Here is a 10,767-nt window from a genome sequence, read left to right on the forward strand (position 1 = left end):
TAAAACAAAAGAAAAATAATTAAATAAAGCATGCAGTGAAATACCATTGTGACTAGGCAACTTGAAGAAAATTTACTAAATCAAATTTTGTTCAAATATATTTTTTTATTTATGTATGTATTTATTTAAAGACAGGGTCTTGCTGTGTCACCCAGGAGGGAGTGCAGTGAGACAATCATGGCTCACTGCAGCCTCATCCTCCTGGGCTCCAGCAATGTTCCCACCTCAGCCTCCAGAAGAGCTGAGACTATAGGCAGGCATCGCCACACCCAGCTACAAATGCATCTTCTTATATGTCATTTTCCAGCACTCTACATAATATAATCTGAATTAAAGACAAAGTAGAATATTTATATATATATATATATATATATATATGTGTGTAAAAGAAAACCATGCTGTAGTCTGTTAACAATTAATTACAATGATTGCAAATCATAAAAAAGCTATATTTCTTTTTCTCATGAAGATTTAGAATTATTGTCCCAAATATGACTGAAGTTAGGATTTTTCAAAGATAAAATCAAATAATTACTTTAATTTTACATTATAGAGCTATTGAAATAGCATAGCTTGTGTTTTTTTGTATTACCAAATGTATTTTATTGTATTTTCAAAGATAGAGGAGAAAGGGGGGTATGGAGGGCAAGATGGAAGAAGGAAGAAAGGAGAGGAAGAACAGAAAATGGAAAGGTGATTGGTGATTTCACATACATTTTAAAATTGTATTATAGAAATTTTTAAATTGCTCAGCCTTCTGTCTTACAATGAATGTAATCATAACTGTACCAGAATGATAGCTCTGTAATTCATACACAAGATAGGAATGCTATAATTCACCTAATCCAAATTGTTTTGAAAGAACAGGTCTTATAGTGATTGACAAATATGGAAAATACAGTTTTGTTGCTGGCCTTTCACTTTACTATACCCTTCAATAGCAAAGCTTCTGGTTGGCACTCCAAAATAAATAAATAAATAAACACACACACACACACACACACACACACACATGTGTATATATATATATATGTGTGTGTGTGTATATATATATGTGTGTGTGTGTGTGTGTGTGTGTGTGTGTGTGTATATACTGAATGCCAATAAGAGTGCCTCTGAATTTGGAACAAAGAAATAATCCCGACACTGTTACTGACTACTCAGTTTAGGCCTTTATAACTACTCTCAAGTAAGCATTTGAGACACTTTGCAATCTCAACATATTAATAAGTAGGTTGAAGCAATATATTTTAAACTAGTTTGACATTTTTAACTGTCTGAGTTTTAGTTTTAGGCTTTAGAACAAATTCCTTAAACATTGAAGTGATCTCTGCTTGTTTTCTGATACCCTGTCCAGAGTGACTGTTTAAAACTATAAATCTTATTTTACTTCTCAATTTATATTATCTAACAATTTCCCAAGGCAGGATCTGAGCTCACTGCAGCGTCTGCCTCCTGGGCTCAAGCAATCTTCCCACCTCACGCTCCAATCAGCAGGAACCACAGGCACACAACACCATGCCCCGCTAACTATTGTATTTTTTGTGGAGCCGGGGTTTTGCCATGTTGACCAGACTAGTCTCAAACTCCTGAGCTCAAGCAATCTGCCCACATTGGCCTCCCAAAGTGCTAGGATTATAGGCTTGAGCCACAGTGCCCAGCACAAATTTCTTATTACCTTAACAGAGCCTGCAAGAAAGGTCCAGGTACATTGTTCTCTCTTGTCCCCCATATGCCAGTCACAGTAACCATCTTCCAGTTCTTCTGAACTTCCAGGATATCGCCCCACACCTTGGAATTCTCTGCTCTTTGCAAATGTGTCTCCGCCCCCTTTCTGCCTAACTCCTGATTCACCCGTTAGCCCAAACTTCACTTCTTCAGGGAAGGATACTCTGGACACCCAGATTAAATCAATTCCTTCTGTCACATACTCAATGAGGTCCCCATATTTTCTGTCATACCATTCACCATAGCTTAACATTGAATGAGGACAGATTAATAGCCTGTTACACATCACACTATAAGATTCATGAGGATAGACATGATATCAGTATTATTCACCATTTTACCCTCACAACCTATCACTGTACTTAGGATCTAGTAAGTGCTCAAGAAATATTTTTGACTGAATGAATAGATACATGGCATGATAGAGATTTTTCTTTTTATATATTGGTGAAAATGAATTATAATCACAAATAAAAATAACTTTCATTGTTTCATAATTTATATAGGTGATTTCAGATATTTCCAAGAGTTGTATCTGTTCACAATGGACATGAGATTAATTTTTCTGAAAATGTTGGCATCATGTGTCCTTTCTGTGCTCTTTCTTCTCCAGGGTACTTAGAATTTTAAAATAATATTAGAAATTACAGATGAGAAAATGTGATAGGTGGCCTACTTTGGATTCCCTGACAAGTAAATCCTGAAGAAGGGATTCAAGTAAATAGTTCCATGGGAGATGACCCCAGAACACACTAATAGCAGAATGAGAAAGTGAAACAGGAAATGGAGACAACTTTAATAACACAACAGCAGTAACTTAACACAATGACAAGAGTGTATCATTAAGCAGGTTATCACTTTGGGTTGTGGAAGCCACGTAGAAAATATAACTCAGCCTTGTCCTGACTGCAGGGCAAGAAAGCTGGGTATTTAAATCCTGTTGACTGCTGCTCCTGAAGAGTGAAAATTTCCTCGTACTTCCCGCCTGCTACTAGCAACATCAGAGTGACCTCAGGCTGCCAGAGAATACACTCAAAGACACATACACGCTGTCCTTGGAAGTCTACTGGTGTGGACTACAATCCTAAGAGCTTGGAGAACCTGGGCAGGGTGCAGAGTCAGTTACAATAGGCTTCATAAACAGTTCTCAGTACACTGCACTAAATTTTGATCATCCCAAAGACTGAAGTACTCTAAAATCTTATCTTAATTATGATATTTCTGAATAAAGTGTTTAATTGTTGGCAATGCCTTTAAAATAATAATATAAATAATAAAATTATAATAGAAGTGGGCTGCTAGAATTATAGCAATGGGCAGCATTGCTAAATTTATACAGAAACAGAAACAGGTAGCCCCTAAAAATATTTTGGGGAAGGAATTACAACACTCTTTTAAGGGTGACTCTAAAACATGGTTTTCAGGTACATATGAATATGAAGAAAAATCTTTCCAGGTACATATGAATACAATTTTTTAAATAATTTGCCTAATGGTGAGCTACTTCTTTTGTTCTCTTTTCTTTTTCACCTCATGTATTAGAATTGACCCAACTTGGCCCCCAATGAACGCAAACAAAACAAAACAAAACAAAACAAAATGAGCACATTGGTCCTAAGGAGATAAAATGATCTGAAGTGGAAGAACATCAGAATAAAAACTCTGGTCATCTAGTGTTTTCACGTAAATGTGATGGATATTTTATATTAAGATATTTCTTCAGTCTCTTTCCCTAAGCAGCCTGAGGTAATTTGTGAAGATGGTTCTCTATTCACTTGACACGGAGAACCCCACAAAATCATGCAAATCAAGAGGTTCCAATCTTCATGTTCACTTTAAGAACACTTGTGAAACTGCCCAGGCCATCAGGGGCATGCATATACGAAAAGCCACGAAGTATCTGAAAGATGTCACTTTACAGAAACCATGTGTACCATTCCGATATTACAATGGTTGAGTTGGCAGGTGTACCCAGGCCAAGCAGTGGGGCTGGACACAAGGCTGGTGGCCCAAAGAGAGTGCGGAATTTTCGCTGCATATGCTTAAAAATGCAGAGAGTAATGCTGAACTTAAGGGCTTAGATGTAGATTCTCTGGTCATTGAGCATATCCAAGTGAACAAAGCACCTAAGACGTGCCGCCGGACCTACAGAGCTCATGGTCGGATTAACCCATACCGGAGCTCTCCCTGTCACATTGAGATGATCCTTACTGAAAAGAAACAGATCGTTCCTAAACCAGAAGAGGAGGTTGCCCAGAAGAAGATATCCCAGAAGAAACCGAACAAACAAAAACTTATGGCACAGGAGTAAATTCGGCATTTAAATAAATGCAACTAAAAGAAAAAATAAGATACTTCTTCGCAAGTATTGGCTGTTGCTAAACTTGGAAATAAACATAAACTAATATATTAATAAAATACACAATCCGAAGACTTCATTAAATTTTAATAATACTATCATTTATACAAAAGCTCACAAATCTATAAACACTATGCTGTTTGATTTGCTTAGTAATATAATAAACTAGAAGAATATTTAACAAATAGTAATATTTACAATAAGGCTAGAAATGAGAATTTTTAGTAGGCCAAATTTTCACAAAGTTTTTATTACTCTTATTGGAAAAGAATGACAATTAACTTTTACAAATGTAATCACTTAAGCCAGACATGTTTGACCTATTCTACTACCTTAGTTTTGCCAACAGTGTGATTTCTAGTTGTTCTTGTTATTTTGGTTATACATTATCAGTAAGGTAGAGAATCAGCTAAAACTAATGACTATGATTTTTTCCCATAGTGTAGAACTTAGATCTATGAGTCCCATTAATCTCAATGTCAGCAATCTATAAAATTATAGTTTTTAGTCTAGATAAATGTTTATGTCAATATCCTAAACATTTGCCATATTACTGCATGGTGTTAATAATTAAGAATTCAACTTCCCTGAATAATGTTTTTGAACACTAAGGTACCATAATTTGGCTATGCCGTTGCCCAGCTGTTAGTTATACAGCTTGTTCCAATTTCTTTATTGGTTTGTTTTTCTGTATTAAGGAACACTGAAATTAATAGTTTTCAGCAAATTACCATTTAGAAAACTTGTTTGAATTTGTAAGTAAGTTTTTTAAAATGAATTTTATTGAGATTATTTTATATATAATAAAGTATACAGATTTTAATTGTATAAGTCAATAAGTTTTGACAAATGCACACTTCCATATAGCCACCAATACAGATCTAGAAAAGTTTTATCACCTTAGAAAATTCTCTCCATAACCTTTGCAGTTAACCCCACTCTCCTCTCCACGCTCCATCCCTAGGCAATCACTTGTCAACGTTCTATCACCACATATTAGTTTGTCCTGTTCTAAAATGAAATATAAATGAATCATCCAGTATGTTTTCATGTCTGGCTTCTGTGGCTCAGCATAGTATTTTCTGAGATTTGTCCATGTTGTCATATGTATCAGTTGTTTCTCTTTAGTGCTGAATAGTTTTTCACTGATGAATTTGTTTACCCATTCATGTGTTAAAGGTCGTTTGGGTTCTTTTCACTTTGGGGACACTGGAGAAGAAGAAAGCTTCATTCTTATACAAGTGTTTTTGCTGACATAGATTTTCATTTATCTTGCGCAAATAAGAGTGGAATTGCTGGGTTATAGAGCAAGTGTATGTTTAATTTTACAACAAACTGCTAAGCCAATTTCCAAAGTACTTGTAACATTTTACATTCTAAAAGCAATGTATGATGGTTTCACATGTCTCTTGTCCTTGCTAACACCTGTCACTCCTTTTAGTCATTGTTACAGGACTGCAGTACAGGAAGACCATGCAACTTTGTGTCTTCAAGACCAACCCAAGATTTCCAAGTTCAGAAAACAATGAAAATAAGAGATCTTTAAATATGAAATTGCAAGGTAATATAAAATCCTTCCCTTTGCAGGCCTGACCCCAATATTTGATTACTCAATAAGATACTCTTGTAAGAGAATTATTTGGGGAAATGTATTTTCTTTGCATTGGAAGCTTCCTCAGATGTAAAACCTTCATACCAGCTCAGAGGTTTAGCAGGTTTCTCTTCCTCAAAGCAAAGACTATCTTTGGTTTGGAAGCTTGCTTTTCTACCTATGCCGACTTCGCCTCAGCAACTGTACCAGGTGAAATGTTCTCCACCTATTGCTCACCTACAAAGACTTTGTCTCTCTGAAGTGATTTAGTTCTTTTAGATTTATTTGTACCTGTGAAACAGAATTTTTACAAAATGGTGGTTTTAAACAAAAGCATGAAATGTTTGGTTTTTTGGGTACCATTGTTTCAGTGGGAGAGAAGGAAAATCTTTGATGTCTTTTTCTTTTATTTTCTTTTTCTTTTTAATGCCTGTTCACACCACTGATTGAAGCAAAACAACACAACATGCTGCCACTTCATCCAAAAGTAGTGTTTTCATTATCCCCTTTCTTGACGGCTCAATCGGTCATAAGCCACAGGCCCATTGAGTGCTTTTAAAAAGGGGGCGTCTTTTTATTTTCTAATTATAAGCCTAACTCTTGCAAAAATCTTTTTGCAAATTTTAAGTACCTCTTAAGGATATACTCCCAGAAGACCATTACTAAGTCAAGAATTATGAATGTTTTTGTGACAATTGCCAAAAAGAATGATAGATATATAATAATAGTATTATTTGTTGAAAGAAATACTTTGTTCCCTTTTCCACAGAATTTGTTACTCTATGATTTGAAGCAGAAATCAATGAATTTTATTATATCTATTTTGTTGAAATATTTGCGTATTAATCTCAAACTTATTTGCATTATATACTCACCTCCTATCCACCACCCATTTATTCAACATTTATTTATTCCGGAAGCAGTCTAAGCAAGAATATTTTTTCTCACTTTTACAGGTAAAATAAGATAAAGAAGAGTAACTGCTAATGGGCATGAGATTTTTTTTTCTTTTCTAAAATGTTCTAAAATTGATTGTGGTGATGGTTGCCCAACTTTGTGAATACAATAAAAAGCACTGAGTCAAAACTTTAAATTGGTGACTCATTTAATATATGAATGTTATCTCAATGAAGCTGCTACTTTAAAAATGAAATAAGAGGAACATGGGTGTAAATGAAACTTCCATGATATGACTCTAACAACCAAATTCTCACCCAACTGAAAACAAAAATATATTTCTTGGGGCAACTTCTAAGCACATTGAAAAAAGAGAAAATTATCTGGTCTCCAAGAACATGATCATAATAAATATAACAAGAATATACTAAAGTTTTATTTGATGTCAGCCACGGAGCTAAATATTTTAAATGATAATCTCATTTAATGTTTATATCAACTCTAAAAAATTATTATTATTTATTAAATTTTGCAGAGAAGAAAACTGAGATTTAGATCAAAGTGATAACTGGTAGAGACAGTTATCCAATCTCAGCTTTGTCTTATGCCGTCTTTTTTGTTTTTTTTAAATCTACTGCTTCCCAACATTAGGGCATAACATCCAAGAAGACACCATTGCTGCTGACTATGGCAAAGAAAACAAGCCTACATGTGCAGATATATATACCTAGAGTCACACAGGTATAATAAACCTCTGGGGAGCCGAAAAATAGCATGTACAAATCAGCTGACTTTGGGAAAACCTAGATGTAAAAATCCTGAAAGCATAAATTGAGAATTCCTAAATTTTGGAGGTTAAGTGGAAACCCGGGAGTGTGATACATTCCCCAGCTTTGAGTTGGCTGTGTTTGTAGTTGTGTACATGTTCAACATCACTTTAAAACCTCACAGGGCTGGCCACAGTGGCTCATGCCTGTAATCCTCATGCTTTGGAAGGCCAAAGCAAGAGGATCACTTGAGACCAGGAGTTCATGACAGCCTTGGTAACATTGAGAGACACACTCTCTATAAAAAAATTTTTTTTTAAATCCAGACACAATGGTTTGTGCCTGTAGTCCTATCTACTCAGGAGACTGAGGCAGAAAAATAGCTTAGCCTAGGAGTTTAAGGCTTCAGTAAGCTACGATTGCACCACTGAATTCCAGACTAAGACCCTTTCTCTAAAAAAAACAAACAAAAAAATCTCATTTATTCTGTGTCCAAACACAATCGTAATACTTTAGGTTCTATGACACTTGACAGTCAATGAAGAAGTGTTGTAATTCTTAAGACAACTTATGTCCAGTCTTTTTGGAAATTATAGAATATTGGTCTTTCAAGAGATCTTTGAAAATTTATTTTATAGGCAAGATAATATCTTCCAGAGAAACTAAGGCAATTTCTCAAGGTAAAGCAGCTCTTCAGAAACAAAGTCAGGGGACTCTCAGGTGTCTTGAGCCAAGGTCCAGGAATCCTTATATCACATTATATTAGTTGTTACTGATGAATAAATGTTAGTTCCCCTTCTTCTGTCCAGCCCTTGGTAATGTCCATTTCTGTCCCAAAGCTCTTGCAAGAAGCTGCCGCCTTGATTTCTGGTGCAGCCAGCTTTCTGATTGCAAACTCTGGGAATCAACTTGGCTTTAATCCAGACTCTGCTCCTGCCAAGTCCAATTTCATCAAGGAGTAATAAAGTACAACAATACACATTGTTACTTTAATGTTCAAAGAATGCTTCTGGATCATTGAATTTTGGACAGCATTTCATCTGTGGGATGCAAATTATTCTAATTACAACAAGTTTACCTCATAAAAAAAGAACACCTGCTTTTTTTAGAGCAACATCCACTAAACAACAATGAATGGAATAAAGTTAAATTTTGCTTGCATTTACTAGTAGTTAGGAATGGATCAAAATACCAAGGAATTGCGTTCACCCCTAAGGAAAGCAGTGAATGGTTTGGAAACTTTACGGAAAGAACACTAGAATTTTTTACTGTGTGCATTTGTACTGTGTGTACTCGTTAAATGAAAGAAATTACAAAGAAATAATAACATATAAACCTTAGTAAAACAAATTTTCACTGTTGATATTCCACAAATAAACTACTTCTTATAGAAATTCAAGTAAAAAGTCAAGAACTGAGATTTGCATCATACATAGATAACTAAGGCTTGCAGTCTCAAGGTACAACACTGTTTATTTTATTATTCATTCTATAATATAAATTCTAGCCAATTGTGCTTGCCCAGGCACTGAGCTATCCATATGCTACAACAGAGGAACACAGTTCCTTCTTTATAGAGTTTTGGTAATATTAGATGAGATCTTTATTATCAAAGTTATCTCATTTTTGTGTCTTTAAGAGTAATCAATGTCCATTTTTATTTTCTTGATGATTTCTTATGAATATCCACAATTAAAGTTTATTTTTATAAACTATATTTTGAATTTCTATTATATTTAAATTTATATTAGTATATATTTATTTTATAAATTTTGTATTTATATTTTTATATTTGTACCATACAGCTTTTACACCTATATTTTATTTTTCTATTTATAACTTATAAATATAAATTTATAACATTTTATGTGAAATATATGTTATTTATATTTTAAATTTAGACTATAAAATATAGTTCTTAAACTGTATTTTAGATTTTATGTTTCTTCCTCCTCTGGAAATCCACCGACTTCTATGGCACTGAGGTGCACAGATTGAGTTGTAACACAGGTTGAGACTCTAATACAGGTTGAGTATCCCATATCCAAAGTGCTTGGGACCAGAAGTGTTTCAAATTTCTTTTTTTTTTTTTTTTTTTTTAGATTGCATATACATAATGAGATATCTTGGGGTTGGGACCCAGGTCTAAACATAAAATTTATTTATGTTTTATATGTACTGTATACATCTAGCCTGAAGCTAATTTTATACAATGTTTTTAGTAATACGTGCAACTCATAAGAGATCAAGTGTGGAATTTTCCACTAGTGACAGCATGTCAGTGCTCAAAAAGTTACAGCTCTTAAAGCATTTTAGATTCCAGATTTTGGGGATTAGTGATACTCAATCTATACTTTTCATTATTTTAGTTTTTAAACTTCTGCAGGAGGTGAAACCAGTCAAGTTTAGAAGTTGTATGCTCAATAAGTGAGACTTTAAAATATGTCTCTTTAAAGTACTTGTATACTTGTGGGAACTCTGGAAAACTTCTTCAGTGATTCGAAGAAAACCTTGGTTCACATATTTTCAAACAAAGTTCTGCGAAATGAAACTATCTAGAGTTAACTCCACTCTCTTTATGATGTTAGCAGAAGGAAAAATTGATAACTGATGGTGTTATAAACTACCCAGACTGCTATACTAAAATTTCATAGATGGAATGATTTAAACAACAGAAATTCATTTTCTCACAGTCCTAGAGGCTGGAAAGTCCCAGGTCAAGGGAAGGCAGGGTCGATTTCTGGTGAAGACTCTCTTCCTGGCTTGCAGAAGGCTGCCTTTTCATTGTGTCTTCACATGCCAGAGAGAGAGCAAGCTCTCTAGGTTTTTTCTTACAAAAATGCTAATTTTACCAGATCAGTACCCCACCTTTATGACTTCATTTAACCTTAATTAAATCTTCATTCATCTCCATCTCCAAATACAGCCACAATGAGGGTTAGGTCCTCAAATTATTAATTTTGGAGAGACACATTCAGTCCATAATAGGTGGTTAAACCAAATTATTATAATAATAATTAGCAATAATTGCTATGGTTTGAAAGTTTGTCCCCTTCTAAACTCATGTTGAAATTTAATTGTCAGTCTAACAGTATTAACAGGTGAGACCTTTAGAAAGCAATTAAGCCATGAGGGCCTCACCCTCATGTGTGGGATTGATGTTGCTGTAAATCTTAATGCAAGTTTATTCCCTTCTTTCTCTCTTGCCCTTTTACCTTTCACTTTCTGCCAGGAGAGGATACAGCAAGAAAGCCCTCACCAGATGCCAGCCTCTGAATCTTGGAATTTGCAGCATCCAGAACTGTAAGCCAATAAACTTCCTTTATTATAAATTATCCAGCCTCAGATATTCTATCAGAGCACCAAAAATGGACTATTGCAGTAGTATTAGATAATGATGTTTATAGAAATTCTTTTGCAATATT

At 34.6% G+C, this 10,767-nt stretch overlaps 1 non-coding gene and 1 pseudogene across 1 annotated transcript; one reads left to right on the forward strand and one right to left on the reverse strand.

Annotated features, from left to right (window-relative positions):
- Positions 1-3,468: 3,468 nt before the first annotated feature.
- LOC108307678 lies at positions 3,469-4,069 on the forward strand (annotated as a pseudogene).
- A 2,038-nt stretch (positions 4,070-6,107) lies between these two features.
- LOC119471987 lies at positions 6,108-6,243 on the reverse strand. Its single transcript, XR_005201085.1, has one exon. It is a non-coding gene; the product is annotated as a small nucleolar RNA SNORA21 (small nucleolar RNA).
- Between the last annotated feature and the right edge of the window lie 4,524 nt (positions 6,244-10,767).

This window comes from Cebus imitator, unplaced genomic scaffold (assembly GCF_001604975.1).
Source record: "Cebus imitator isolate Cc_AM_T3 unplaced genomic scaffold, Cebus_imitator-1.0 Scaffold80, whole genome shotgun sequence".
Classification (NCBI taxonomy): domain Eukaryota; kingdom Metazoa; phylum Chordata; class Mammalia; order Primates; family Cebidae; genus Cebus; species Cebus imitator.